The sequence below is a fragment of the Castor canadensis genome, chromosome 15, assembly GCF_047511655.1.
Source record: "Castor canadensis chromosome 15, mCasCan1.hap1v2, whole genome shotgun sequence".
NCBI lineage: Eukaryota > Metazoa > Chordata > Mammalia > Rodentia > Castoridae > Castor > Castor canadensis.
This window is the reverse complement of record NC_133400.1, coordinates 70,806,086-70,822,545: the sequence shown is the minus strand read 5'-3', so window position 1 is coordinate 70,822,545 and position 16,460 is coordinate 70,806,086.

Below are 16,460 nucleotides of genomic sequence, written 5' to 3'. Positions count from 1 at the left end.
ATTAATAAAATCACTCTCTGATAAGCCTCATGTAGTCTGCTCTGCATATACCCTCTTCAAAGTAGGAAAACTCTTTGAAGAAGATTCAGAGTGGTCCTGTCTTCATTCAACTTCTGTACACTAGAGTTTGTTTGGTAAGGAGCCTTCAGAATTAGCCCCAGGAGGTGCCCTGGGTGCTAGAAGAACTTTCTGGAGTTAAACTGCCTGATACCAGGGATTAATCCAGTAAAGCAGATGCTTGAAACGCTATGTCTTTGTTCATGAGATCTCCTTGCTCTCGATTGGCCTTTATCATTATGCTTATCCAACTGAATATAAGAGCTGGTCCTTGTTTGTTTTTAAAATTCTTTTCTAGACTCTGAACCCCAATGGGGGTGTCCAACCAGTGTCCTTCCTTGCTGTATTCTCTGTTCTTAGCAGAGAACTTAGTACATTGTTGAGACTTAGTATCTTTTTTGAATAGGAATAAAAGGTGGTATATACATTAAAGCTTGAAAGGAATATTTTGGAGGCAAAAATTTATAAGGAATTTTCTTCTAAAGCATTATTAGCTCACTGTCCATTAAAAAGCAAATTAACAACAACAACAAAAACCTCAATAGTGAAGACCAATGACTTTGAGGGACTGCTCATGTTATCTAGTGAAGAGTTGCTTTTGACATGTACAAATGCTAAGTATTCTTTTAGATAGAATGCTACTAGCCCTGCCTGGACAACTGGCTGCTTTATTGTGAAATGCTTTGGTAAATGAAGCCTTTGATGAAGGTGTGTCTTTTCCACAAATGACATGAAAGGTAATGTGCCAAATGTGGTCTCACACCACATGAAAAACATCTGAGAGAAGAAGTATCAATACATGAAAACCCTATTCTCTGCTGTAGGCCTCTTTCTTTGGGGTTTATTGTAGTGTTGACTGCTCCACTCACAGCGTTACGTAGCATAGCAGAGCTACAAACTCGGAGCAGGTCAGCCTCTGTCCTGCAGGAACTTGGCAGACAGGGGCACCTGGATCCTGGGAACAGGGTGGCTTACTCAGAACGATGGCACAACAGTCAGACCCACTGACAAGAGCAGCATACTGTGAAGGGCCTGAAGGTTGAAGTAATTTGGGATCTGGGGAAAGGGAAGCAGGGCTAATATTATGGGAACTATTTCTGGAAGAATGGGATTTGGATACATATCTTGAGGGAGGTGGAAACTGTGGGCTAAAGAAGAGAAATGATAGGATTGAGGAAAGGAATGTTGGGGGGAAAGGAATACAAGTATAAAAAACACTGAAAAGCCTGGGAATGGCTCAAGTGTTAGATGTTTGCCTAGGAAGCACTGAGGCCCTGAGTTCAAATCCCAGTACTGCCAAAACCAAAACCACCTGTAATTCTAGCTACTCTGGAGGCAGAGATCAGGAGGATCATGGTTTGAAGACAGCCAGAGCAAATAGCTCATGAGACCCTATCTTGAAAAAATCCATCAGAAAAATAAGGGTCTGGTGGAATGGCTCAAGGTGAAGGCCCTGAGTTCAAGCTCCAATACTGCAAAACAAACAAACAAACAACCAAAAAACCACTGAAACATTTACTTGGCTAAAACACAGGCAGGATGGTAGGAGATAGATAAGAGGTTGCAAAGTTGTGAGCTGTGGAGAGGTGTGGGCAGCAGGCAGGCAAGACAGGTTTAGAGTCCTGACTACAAACTGGGAAGTTTAGATTGGTTATGATAAGCAGCTGGGAGGTGTTAAGTGGAAAACTGCTATGTGAACAACAGAGTTTGAGAAGAGACATTCTGGCCAAGATTGATGACAGCAAAGCTCAGAATCCCTAGTGGTTAAAGACCAGCTTGGGTAGTGTAGCCATTTTAGTGCAATGTGGTCCAACAGAAATATAATGTAAGGCACATATATAATTATACATTTTATTGTAATCATATTGAAAAAATTAAAAAGGAAGCCAGGCGTAGTTGTGTGTACCTGTAATTCCAGCACTGGGGAGGCAGAGGCAGGAGGAATTCGTGAGGGACTGAAGGTCAGTGGTAGAGAGCTTGCCTAGCATAGACAAGGCCTGGGTTTGATCTTCAGCACTGAAAAGAAGAATTTGAAATGAACTCAATAAATATATTTGTTATTATATTCCAATTTTAACCTGGTATATAAAACATGATGGCTAAACATATATGTAACCCGTATACAATTTATTAATAAACTACCACGGTTTTCATACTAAGTCTTTGAATTCTAGTGAATCTTTAGACTTATGGCATATCTTAATTTGAATGTTAAATTCTCACTGTGTTGATCTGTTTAAATTTTATGAAACTATCCAAGTTGCTCTACACATGTTTAAATATTCCATAATAACTGAATATAAGTTATTAAATTTAAACTAATTAAAATTAAAAAATTCAGTTCCTCCATTATACTAGCCATATTTTAAGTGCTCAGTAACCTCATGTGGTCAGTGGCTCCCACACTGGGCAGCTCAGGTTTACAAGTTTGCCTTGGGGTGCTATCTGGGAATAAAAGCATGAGAGAGGAATTTTTAAATGAGAATTTATCCTGGATATACTAAAGAGCACAGGGAGTAAGTTCATCAGAGAGAGAGAGAGAGAGAGAGAGAGAGAGAGAGAGAGAGAAAGAGAGAGACAGACAGAGAGAAAATAAAGATAGAGACCATGTGACTACATCATGAGTTTCCTGAGACAGGGACAGGTTCTGCTCAAAAATTTAAATCCTTACCTGGCACAGTCCTGATATATGGCAAGTTAACTCCTGAATTCTCAGCCTTCAGAGCACAACAATTTGATCCTATTTGTCTGAACTTATAAATTCACATTTACCTTCTGGTCATTGTCCATATCTGACTTCAGAGTTTCTGCTCTCTCTCAGGCCTGGATTACAGAATATTGAGCAAAGATCCTGAAAAGCAGATGGAATGGAGGTGGGTATTCCTTCCTTTTTCCCCTCCAGCCCTTTATCCTTTCCTATCCTGTTTCTTCCTTTTTTGTGTTATGACTAATCTCAGCAATGACTGTAGAAAGTTTCTCTATAGCTATACAAAACTTTGAAACTTCAGATCTCATCTTGGCCGCTGCTCTGTGGGAAGACCATGGTGACATGTTTTCTCTCACATGCAGAATCTAGACCCCAGAAATAAAAATCAAAACAAAAAGAAGGACATGAATGTAAAAGGGGACTGCTTGTAGGGGAGCCCAAGGGAATGGGAAGGGAAAAAGGAGAGGGTAGTGAAGAGTGGTGAACATGATGAAGTACATTGCATGAAAACAGAATAATGAAATACATTAAAAATTGTGGGACTAAGAGGTGGTGGTGAAGGGAGAGAAGGTAAGAAAGAGTGAGTGAGTGAATGTGTGAATATGATCCCAATACATTATGTGCATGTATGGAAAATCACAATAAACCCTGTTATACAACTAAAAACAAACAAGCAAAGACAATGGTGAGATTAAGATCCTTCAGAAAGTCCCTCTGACTCTTCTCAGAGATAACAAAGGCTGAGTGGGTAGCCCCACACTATTGCCATGATGACGTTGCAATCACTGTTGGGCTCAATAAAATGTTCCACCAGAGGCATGCTGACTCACTAGCTGACTTCCAAAGTAATCAATCTTCAGTGTAAATATTTATACCTTTCAAAGACTTTTTTAAAGTACAGTTTTGGATTTGTGGAATAATTGAACAGATAGATCACAGAATTTTGTATACCCATCTGTCTCCTCCCCTTACCCCCAGCATAGTTTCCCCTACTAACATCTTGTGTTAGTGTGATAGATTTGTTAAAAACTAACAAACCAGTATTAATACATTACTATTAGGTAAAGTCCATAGTTTACATTGGAGTTCACTTTTTGTCTTGTACAGTCCTGTGAATTTTGTCAAATGTTTTATGCTATGTATCTACCATTAAAGTTTCATAGGGAATAGTTTCAGCACCCCAAAATCTTCTGTGAGTAACTTATTCAAGAAATCAAAAGTACACTAATATTACACATGTAAAAATTATGTGAAATTCAAGTTTAAGTATTTTATTGGGGCACAGTCACACCCTTTGTTTACACCTTGTCTGTCGCTGCTTTCATACCACGAAAGTGTTGAGTATTGCTATGGGATCCTCTGGATGGCCAAGCTAAAAATATTTACCATTCAGATTTTGGTGGAAAAAATTTGCTGCCTCCTAATCTAGAACAAAAGTTCTTGAGGGTTCTGTTTCTTGTTGACACATATCCAGGGATTTGAGCATAAATTTCTACTCTAATTCAACAATTTAATAAAGAATGCATCCTCTCTGAAATGTTAGAAACTATTTCCATAGCCAACTTTCTCTTGGGGCCCTAGAATCCCTTCTAACATTTTACTGATGAGTCTTTATCACTTTTACATCTCGATTTAAAGAAAAAAGGAAACTTTGACAACAGATATGAAGTTTATATATTCATAAGTAGTAAAATTATGGATCAAGGAATTCACTCATTCATTCATATATTGTCGTTCCCTCTGAAAAACATTCATATAGTATTGGCTTTTTTGTTGTGTGCAGGGCTGAGTAGCAGAGATGGAAAAAACCCAGCTCCAGTTCTTAAGGAGGTCAGAAATGAGTGCAGACAGAACAAACTATAATGCAGTGTGGTAAGTGCTACAATAAAGCACATATACCAAGTAATAGAATCATAGATTCACCAATCATTTATTTAACAAGTATTTAGTAGATACCTGTTAACATACCAGGTATTGTGCTAGGTGTTAGGAATATGACGATGGAAAGATAGATATTAAAGTGCTAAGTGTAGCTTACAGTTATCATAAATAAGGGGGATTTGGAGCCATCTGATATAGTTCTCTTATATAATGAAAGGATTCTTGTTATAGTACAATTTCCAATAATGCACTCTATCTTCAGTGATATGAAACTCATGGATTAATTTATGTCTGATGTTGGACAATGATAAATGTTGGTTGGGCTGATGGAGTGGCTCAAGTGGGAGAAAGCCTGCCTAGCAAGTGTGAGGACCTGAGTTCAAACCCCCGTACTGCCAAAAAAAAGCAAAGATTAATGTTTGTTGTGCCTTATTTTGAGTCAAACTGCAGTACAAATTATGCATTTCAGGGCTGAAAAATGCCTGCTAGAAAACCTCATTTCATTTTTTATATGCTCAAAAACATTATAATTCACCAAAGTATAGGCTCTAGAAGGATAGGAATTTTGCCTTTTGTTCACTATTTTATGCACAGATCTGCCCTAGAACAAAGTTTGGCACACATATTATGATTAATTCTTGCATTAGGATTTGTTTCTGAATTGCACACAGAAAGTTGTTCCATGCCTGTATAAAACCTAAGAACTTCTGATGTTCTATTATTTCTCTTCAGATCCAGATATTTCCAGATCCTTATTATTTCTATTAATAAGTAGCAAAATGTGTACCTGCTTATGTGTGAAAGAGAAAAATCAGCTATCATATACTGAACCTTTGCTCAGTTATCATATTGGGACTTCACATGATTTATTTCGTTTCTTTCTTGCAATACGATGAAAGTATTTAACTCCCACCCACATGGTGGGTCAACTACTGTTTAAATAACTTACTGAGGCTAACAGATTTGTTAAGAAGTTAGAGCCTACGCTACAGCTTTCTTTGTACCTTCTATGGCAGTTGTCATTCTTGCTATACTCTGGAGAACTGGGGGTGTGTGGCATTCCACAAGTTTGCCTCACCTGACATGGAGACTGGCTGAAACGAAGACAAAGTACAGTAAGAAAATAGTGAAGCAAAGGTTGACCAATCTTTGTGGTACCATTGATCCAGGGAGCACTCTGTGGAAACCACTTGTGAACATGACATTATCTAAAGGACAGTAACACAGATATGGTAACAGGCTGTGGAGGTCAAGTCTCTGGTCTCAAATCCATCCTCCACCTTTCACTCGCCCTTTTGTGTATCCCAGAGAACCACATCTTGCAGAACTCCTTGTCAATTGGCTTTTGGGTGACAGGCCAATAGGATGTATTGGTAGAGGAGAGCAGAAGCCCAGGAATTTCCTCTCCTCCTAATCTACCTTGGGTAATATTTCTGGCAGTAGCTGTGTCCTCTGATCTTCAGCTTTTGCAGTATTGCCTCTTGCTTTGTGGTCCCAGCTTACCAGCAACTTCCACGGTGATTCTATCTCCAGCAAGATCATTGTAGTCTTTGAATTATGATAACATCAGCATCTATTGTCTAACAGGCCTAAAGAAGAGCAGTCCTTGCTGCTGTTAATCATAGGATTGCTTCACAACCTTGTTTTTGGCTTCTAAGCTCTCTCATCATTCATATAACCAATTCCTTGTATTAACTATCCCCAGAGTTTTTTCTGTTCCTTGACTGGGTCAACTTGACTGATATACAGATAAGTCCCCAAGTTTCAAGAGCTTAGAATGGTACAGATTTCAAATCTAATCAGGTGCTCACTGGGCATCTTTTACACAATTCAGGGCCCATAGACATTCTCCCTTATGACTCTGCCTTTCTCTGGGGCCTTGAAGCCCTCTCTTGGATGCTCTGAGAGTAGAGGGTAGAGTATGAGGATCGTATGTGGGAGGGTTTTATGGGTCACCCCTGGATGTAATGCATACCACTTCTGACCACATTCCATTTACCACAACTTAGAGCAAGGCTGACAAATGTAGTCTTGTCTTAGGTCCAGGAGGAGAAGGAGACTGTTTACATGATCATCTAGTCAATCTTTACTACATTGGGGTGCTGGAAAAACTATCTGAATATTTGCTCAAGTTGACCTGTAGGTGTGTAGATTGTTTTCCATTCATTCTCTCTGCCACGTACCTTTCTCATCTTTCCATGTTCATATAACTCATTTGAAAGATTTCTTTCTTTCTTTATTGTGGTACTTTCTGTAGTTTGAAACTCAGATCCTGTGCTTGCTAGGCAGGCTCCTGCTCTACTGCTTGAGACACAACCCCTAGTACATCCCTACATCTGGGGGTAGAGATGAAGTATATATGAATACTTTCTAAGCCAACCAGTCTGGCCAAAATATGCCTCCTGAGGTCAGAGAAACTGGTACTTGGAAATAGCTATGAACAGTTTAGTAATACCTAAAACATCCTTTCATATGCCCCACCAATGAGGGTAAAGATTGCTTCCCTATGCGTTGGGGTGGCATATGCTTTGCTACTTAGAGCAGATCCCATCAATCATCAACCTTAGCAACACCTGGGAACTTCTTAGAACTGGAGAATTTCAGGCCCCAGCCTAGCTTTGCTGAGTCAGAACCTGCAGTTTAACAAGATCTCCAGGTGATTTGCTTGCACATTAAAGTTTGCGAAGCACTAGCTTAATTCACAAAGACAGCTCAGCTGGACTCACAGGCTTTCTATGTGGGACTTCCGCATATGAGACATGATGTCCTGTTGCCAGTTTAGGGAAACCTTGTCTGAGCTTCTAGAGAGTGAGCACATCTTGCTTTACCTCTTAAATAAGCTCAGAAATCTGACAGTTGAATTGTGTTCTTGACATTTTTAATAACAATAGAGATGAAAGAAAGAAAAAAAGAGGAAAAAGTAAAAATAGAAAGGAAGAAAAAGAAAAAAGGAAAGAAGAAAGAGAAAGAAAGAAAGAAGGAAGGAAGGAAAGAAAGAAAGAAAGAAAGAAAAAGAAAGAAAGAAAGAAAGAAAGAAAGAAAGAAAGAAAAGAAAGAAAGAGAAGGAAGGTGGCAGGCAGGCCAAATTCATCTAGCCAGAGTGGTCTCTGGGCCAGACATTCCCAAATGTCTACAGATGGAATTCACTGGGCCATTGCTCAGCTTTGAGAGCAACTCTTCTCAGAAAGCCAGTATGGACTTTAGGCTCTATGCATAAGTAAGTTAAAACTGTCTATCTCTTGCTGTCACTTTTGGGCTGTGGCCAATGTGCTAATTATTAGGAATCTCTGTAACAGCCAAATTCTGATTTTAATTTCTTCCCATCTTCTCTACCTGCATGTGAATTCCTATTTATCCTTAAAATGACTAACTCTCTTGTGAGTTCTTGAATACAAACCTTTCCTCAATCCTTCAACACCTGTCCAGAGCTGAACCTCTCATTTACTGCCTGCTTCCTCTGCACCCTTTTATAATTCAGGCTACCCTGGTACCCTCTCCCCTCTTTGCAGGGATGAAGGTGCTAACTGCATCAGATTAACTTTAGGTGCTGTGGGGGAATCATAAGAGTGGTTCAGGTAGAGCTGGTAGAGTGGCTCAAGTGGCAGAATGCCTGTTTGACAAGAGCAAGGCTCTGAGTTCAACCCCCCCAGTACTGCCAAAACTAAAACAAACCAACCAAAACCAACCAAACAAAAAAGTTTCAGGTAATAACACAGTCAATTCATCAGTGGCCTCTGGAGTCCCAAAGGAAGTCAGGGATTACTACTTGAAGTACTTCAGATAGAGAGAAGTAGGCAAGAGAAACAAAGAGTTTCATTCTTGTACTGCTGCCAGCCACATTATTTGGCTTGGGGCAGATGTGCACAGGCTTCTTTTCTAGTTGGGTCTCCCCCAGATACACAGGGAAACAATCCATTTATCCTGTGGTTGTAGGCATCAAGGGTGAGGAAGGTTTGTGTGTTTGTATGTATGCATGTATGCATTCAGGTATGTGTGCCAAATCTTATAGGTTGGAGCAAAAGTATTAAAGGGCTTATTTAGTTTGAGAAAGATTCCTTGGTGTTTCTAATCCATTTACCTGTTAGTTAATAACTGCCTTAAAATATAGTAGGATCTGTTTCTCTCAAGTCTTACTGATTTTTAAATTCTTTCATGCATACAGTGAATACATTGTGATATGCTGTTCATCCAGAGATTAATAAAACAGTCTCTACTCCAGAAGTGCTTAAAGTCCTGTTTGTTTCAATCTCACACATTTACGAATTTGTGCAGCTTTCGCACGTCCCGCCTCCATCTTACACCTACCCTGGGAGGACTTTGCAGCCCCTCCCTTTTCAAATGAATTAAGAGTCTTTTCAAATTCTATTTTGTTTTCTTGTGGTGCTGGGGATCGAGCCCAGGGTCTTCCAGCTCTCACAGCAACAGTTTTTAGTTCAGAGAAAAATTGAGCAGAAAGTATAGTTCACATATACTCCTTCATTCCCTATCCAATTTCTATTTTTAACATTTTGGATTAGTGTGGTACATTTGTTACAAGTGATGAATCAGAACTGGTACATTATTAACTAATGTCCACAGTTTACATTAGGGTTGTGTTTGTGTACTAGGAACTTTGGTAAATGTATAATGTATCTACCATTAGAGTAGCATACAAAATACTTCACTGTCCTAAAACCCCTCTGCTCATACATCTTGCTGATCTCCAGCTCTGCCCCCAGGCCTCCTATGCCCATGGAATAATAAAGAAAGGTTACACTCACTTGGAATGAAATCAAGGTGGATCATATATTTAGGTTAACTAGCCCCACCCTGGGATCTTGGCAAATTTATCACCCAGACACCTCTAAATCTTTGCCATACTTGACAAGAAATCCACTCTGCCTACCAGTTGGAAAAGATCCAAAAGGTGACAAGAGGCTGTGTCTATAGATTCAGAAAGTTACGAAGAATCTGGATCACTAACAGTAAGGTAATGCCCACTGAGCTGCCTGGGGGAATTTTCCAAGAAATGCCAGGATTTAAAAAATGGCTTTCTTTAATCTTGGTGACTCATTCCTCCCCAACGAGCAGCAGCCCTTTAATGGAGCGTTTTGCCGACATAAATGTAGTGGTGCTACAATGTGTCTAATGAAGTGATAATTTATGGATGTGCGGGGTATGTGAGGAAACAGTGGGGCCAGTGTGGCCAGCACAGATGCGAAGCTGAGACATCAGCCTGATTTAGAAGCTGCCCACATCCCAGGCCCCATGCATCACTGCACATTGGGTGCTAGGAAATACATGGTTAGAAAGGACCCTGACAATACATTTATTTCATTTTTTTAACCTTTGAAATCATTGTTCCAGGAATTCCAGTTTGCACACTCTACCTGAATTTGCAGAGGACTGGTTCTCTTGGGGTTAGGAGCTATAAAGTCCCTCCTTGGATGGGCAATATTTTTGAAAGGCCATCATAAAGAATGATTCCTCATTATCTATAGTAGGGCCATCCCAGGTGGCAGTCAAGGAGGCCAGGACTGTCCTTGGTTCTCTTCCAAGGGTTCTCTGATGATGCCCCTCTCCCATTCCTGATTCCAGTGGGCTGGCGTGGGGTCCTTCTGGCTTCCTTTCTTACACATAAGAAATAATACTAATCATTAGGAAAATGCAAACCAAAACCACAATCAAATACTACTTTACAACCATTAAGATGCTTTTAATTTGTTTTGAAGGAAAGCAGCAAGAGCTGGTGAGAATGTAGAGAAACTATAATACATGTCTTTCTTATAGACATGTCATTCTTCCTTTCTTACATGTGTTGCAGGAACAGTACAGACAGTATGACTGACCAGCGAGAATAAGACTCAAACCCAGGTGGTTGGAGGAAAGGAAGATTTATTATACTAGTGGGCCAGCACCTGGATATCTCCAGAATGGTGCAGGCCCCGAGCTCAGGGTAGCTGAGGCTTTTATACTGAGAAAAGCAGCAAGCAAGCAAGCAAGTGGGGAGTGTAGAAGCAAACTTGGCGGTTAGCTGTTCACGGTTACAATATACCATGTCAGCACAGCTGTGGAAGAAGGCCATCACAGTTTTTAACAAGACAGCTGGAAGCATAGTTTCTAAGGAGACAGCTGGATGCAGGGACCCCCCAGTAAGGGGAAGGGCTTTACTCGTCTTTGATCCTTTTGCCCGGCTTTGATCTCTCTCCAGGTTTCCTTATCACATGCAGGTACTACTCCCCCGTGGTGGAGCTTGTCATACCCATCACAACTGTCCCCTTACTTCTCCTTGGGACCCGCCTGAATGGTAGTTCTTACTGTGCTCACTGAGAGCTCGTCAGCACCAACGCCAGGCTTTAAGTTGTATGGATAAATGAACTGAATAGTTGTGATGACTCTTTGTTCACTGTGATATACAACAGAAGCCTCCATGCTATTCTCATTCCTACCTCTTCAGCATGTGCTCATTCCATTTGGTCACCAAGTCTAAAATGTGCCTGTGAATCCTTTCATTTCTTTGTTCCTAGGGTTGAGACTCTGAGAGCACTTCTTTTAAGGATTGCCAGATAAACCAGAAAATGCCTAGTAGCATTTGAATTTCAGAAGAAAAATTTTTTTAGTTTAATTATGTCTCAATATTGCATGGAACATACTTATTTTAAAATTATTTCTTGTTTATCTGAATTTCAAATGTAATTAAATGTTCCTATATTAACTTTTTGTCTGTACTGGGGCTTCAGCTCAGGGCCTCATGCATGCTAGGCAGGCACCTTACCATTTGAGTCACTCCACCAGCCCTTATGCTAATTTTTTAATGTGATAAAATATATGTAATATAAATTTTTCCATTTTAATTATTTTCGGTTCAGTGACATTGTTGTGTGACCATCACCACTGTCTATTTTCAGAACTTTGTCATCATACCAAAAAGAAACTACCATTAAAAATAGCTCCTCACTCCCTTTATCTTTTAGAAACACCTATTATATTTTCTGTCTCTATGATTTCATGTATTATTTCTGGTGACTTACATAAGTGTAGTCATACAATATTTGTTCTTTTGTGTCTGTCTTGTTTTGCATAATATTTTCAAGGCTCACCCATGTTGTAGAATGCATCAGAATTTCATTCCTTTTTGAGGCTGAATAATATTCTATTATATGTGTACCACATTTGTTTACCCATTCATCTAGTTTTGGAGCCAGCAATGCATAAATCACATGTATTATAATTTTTCCACATTCTCACTAGCTTGTTACTTTCCTTTAAAAAGTTAAAAGCATCTTAATGGTTGTGAAGTAGTATCTCATTGTGGTTTTGGTCAGCATTTCCCTAATGATTAGTATTAGTAACATATTTTCATGGGTTTTTGGACACCCATGTATCTTCTTTAGACAAAAGTCTATTCGAATTCTTTGCCCACGTTTAATTTGGTTGTTTTAGTTGTTGTGCTATAGGAGTTTTTTATGTGTTCTGGAAATTAATACCTTATCAGATACATGATTTGCAATTTTTTCCCATTATATGGGTTCTTTTAGCAATCCTGTGGTTTTATTTGTTAAATCTGGCAACTCAGTGTGTGTGTGTGTGTGTGTGTGTGTGTGTGTGTGTGTGTGTGTGTGTGTGTTTGTGTGTGTGTGTGTGTGTCTCAATACCAGTGGTTCTCAGTCAGAGAGATTTTCCCCTAAAGGGACATTTTGAAATGTCTGGAGACATTTGTAAATGTTTCATCTTGGGCAAGGGTACACTAATATCTAGCAGCTAGAGGCCAAAGATGCTGGTATAAACCTACTGTTATGCATAAAATACTCTCTCTTCCCTCATCCCAGCAAAACACTCTCCAGTCCCAAAGGTTAGCAGTTCTGAGCCTGAGAAATTCCTCGGGCTGCTGTTTTCAGAGTTTCCTTCAGGATGAAATGGAGACCCTGCGAGGACAATGATCCTGCAGCTCCATTCAGCATCCAACAAGACTAGGCTGTGCTGTTGATAGTAGAGACAGAAGCTGTGGCAGAGGTTGGGATAAGATCTCAGTGAAGGAGACTTAGAAAAATACCTGCTCTGTGGATATATGGTAGGCATAAACCAATTCCCTCAACTCTCAGGAACCAGACAAGGCACTACTTCTGCTGCTAAGCATTCTGAACAAAGTAAGCATTTATTGACTACCTACACGATGTACTGTCCAAGACACTTTCACAAACAATGCATCTTAATTCTAGTGATGATTTGGGGTAGTAGGTATCATCTACCTTTTATACATGAGTAAGTTCAATTTTAGAAAGGTTGTAACATTTAGAAAGGCTGGATTATTTTTAAATCTGTGTTCTCCCGCCCATACCTCATAAATTGAGAAGTAGTAGGAAAATAATAAATATTTGTCAAATTGGCAAATTAGTTCAGCAACCAAGTGGAGCATCAAGGTTTGCCTTGCAGTGCAATTATAGGGTCTCTGAATGCTGGGATCATTTACTATAACTCTTTTCTTTGTTTCTTTTTGTCAGTACTAGGGTTTGAACTCAGGGCTTCATGTTTGCTAGGCAGGCAATCTACCACTTGAGCCATGCCTCCAGCCATTCTGTAATTTTTAATAGTGTTTTAAGTACCTAGCACACTTGTAAGAATATAATGGGTAGTTCGTAAATATTTGATTTTTTGAAGTAAAGTGAATCAAGTATCATTTGGGGGGCAAATTCATCTCCTGGGGACCTGAATGTCCATCTTTTGTGGATCTTTGGACCTTGGAAGTTATTCAGTACGTCCAGCCTCCTAGCAGGATACCCTGTCATGGTGGTTCTCAAAGTGTTGCACTTGGGAACTAGAATTTCCAGGTTGAAGTGTTTATTATCTGGCTTCACTCTGGATCTACTGAATCAGAAGCTCTGGGATGTAGCTCAATAGTCTGTGTTTTAACAAGTTCTCTGTTACAGAAAACTATGTTTTATAACAATCCTGGTGCTGTATGTGCTTTTTCAGACATGCCAGTGATGGGGCTTCCCTAGATTATTAGAGTGCTCGCTCCATTTTCAGACAATTTTAGTTGTTAGAAATTTTCTACTTACAGTCATGCTCCATTATTCATCGGGTGGGGGATACCTGAAAGCAAGATCAGTACTGAGTCCTGTATATAATTGTGTCATTTTCTACACATGATAGTTTAATTTATAAGTGAGGTATAATAGGGAATGAACACCAACTAATAAAAAAGAACAACAAAATGTAAGAAGGTTATGTGAATGAGGTCTCTTGCTCAAAATATCTTGTTCTTTGTAGATTGTATTCACTATCCTCTGAAAGAAAGAGAATACTTCCCAACACAATTTTAATGATATAATTTTACTTATTGCCATAGGTCTTATTTTCATAAACAGAAAATCACAGAAATTTTCCAACAAACAACTTTTATCACAGGAAATAATTTTCATTGTATGGTACTATTCATCTGAGAATCTTGAAACATGCATATGGTTTTTATCAGAAAACTCTTCTAACCTGGATAAACCCAGAGGACATTATGCTAAGTGAAATAAACCACCACAGAAGGCCAAATACTGCATGAGCTTACTTATGAGTATATTAGTCAGTTTCATGTTACTGTAATGAAGCAATCAACTTAAAAAGAGAAAAGTTTGCTCATGGTTCTGGAGGTTCCCATCCAAGATCTAGTTGGCACCAATGGCTTTGGGCCTCTTTCAATGGTGGCAATCATGGCAGGATGTGTAGGGGAGCAAACCACTCACCTCAGGAGAGAAAGAAAAACAGAAAGAAGAGAAAGAGACCAGGGTCTCACAATGACTTCAAGGGCATACCCCCAGTGATTTAAGGGCCTACCTCCTAAAGGTTCATATAATGTCCCAATATTAGGAACCAACCTTTAGCACATGTGAAATCAGAAATTTGAGATCAGGGTTCTTGTCTCACAAAGCTGAAGAATGAACTTCATGGATAATGAGGAAAGTTTATTGAGATAGAAAAGTGTAAAGTGGAAGAATTGGGCCCCCAAAGTTGGGGGTGGAGTTCCCAAGAGAGGGTGCCAGAGAAGTGACATCATCTGAGGTTTTTTTCCACTCTCTATGCTAATTGGATGTGCAGAAAGCAGAATTTTGGTTGGCTGTTCCTGCAATGTTCTGATTGGTGGGTCCTGATCCTTATGCCCTTTGGCCTGCCTTTCCTTCTTTCCACCCTTTCCACCCTTGAAGGTCACAGGGAGGTCATAATGTAGGTTTCCAGGGACCCTTCCTTCTGTCTCATACTTACCTTTGGGGAACACTACCATTATACACACTATAGTAATGTATCAAAATAGTCAAAACTCATAGAAAGAGTGGAATGAGGCTCGGGGCAAGGGGAAAACGGGTTGTTGCTGGTGAACAGGTACAGCATATCGAAGAAGAATACTGAAGGAGTTCTGGAGATCTCCTGTTCAGCATTGTGCTTATAGTTAACAATAAACATCTGTTGAGAGTAATCTCCCATTAAATCTCATTTTAAATGTTATCACAATTTTTTAAAGGACCACAAATGACTGCTACAAATGTAATTTTAGGTTTTCTATCATGCTCAATATATTTTCTTTAATAGAACGTATCTAAAATATTATCATTTCAATATATAATCAATGTAAAGTCACTAATGAGATACATTGTTTTCTTCACTATGGGCCTTTGAATTTTACACTTAGAGCACATCTCAGCCACATTTCCAGTGTTCCACAGTCACATGTGGCCAATGGCTACCAAATTGGACAGAGAAGCTCTAAATCTTTCTATGGGCAAGCATCTAATAAAGTAGAGCTTTGTCTTTAGAAAGTTCCTAGCTAATGTTTGGTTTAACTTTTTTTTTTTTTTTTTTTGCAGTACTGGGGTTTGAACTCAGGGCCTACACCTTGAGCCACTCCAAGCCCCTTTTTGTGATGGGCTTTTTAAAGATAGGGTCTGGTAAACTCTTTTCCCAGGCTGGCTTCAGACCACAGTATTCCTAATCTCTGAATAGCTAGGATTACGAGGGTGAGCCACTGGAGCCTGGCTAGTTTAACATTTTTTTGCTGAAGTATAACATACATGAAGAGAAGAGCACAAGTCATGAGTACATTCATTGAATTTTCACAAAGTTAACACATCTGTGTAATCTGCTCCAAAAGGAAGACAGAATTACTCATAGCCCAGAAGAGACCCTCATTCTCACTACTGGACATTTCCCACACCTCACACCCAGGTAACTACTCCTTCTCTCTAACAACATAGATTTGTTTTGCCTGTTCTTAAGAGGCATTTAGGGAAAATTTACATTTGATTTTCTTTCTGCCTTAGGCTTTTGTGTATGTTCTTATTATGATGTTACATTCTATCATGATTCTACCACAATCTTTTATCCAATTTTGTGGTTAAGAGCATTTGGGCTGGGTGTGGTTCTTCCATGAGCTTTCTTACTATGACTTGAAGGAAACACAGGTTTGTGGTTAGTTGGTTATTCCCTGACTGCTTTGTGGATGCAAGATGAGAGATTTGCCTCTACCTATTCTCTCTTTCCTTTTGGAGTTTAACAGAGGAGAATTTGTTTAATAAAGTGTAGAAAGTGATTATTTCTTTCATATCGTGTGTCCTTTGTTCTTTATTTTTGTGTAATATCTATTGATAGTTTTCGTAATACTTCATTAAATAGGACTGGTGTTAATAGTAGTTAATATAATTTATGATAATAGAATATATAAATCTTAAAGTGCTTTCTTCATCAAATAAAAAAAAGAATTCTCTTAGTAAGTATTATTTGTTTGGCATGAATCATTTTAGTGGCCTTAGGTGATAAGTCTTGGCTTCTTCAGCTATCATTTAAAAATAAA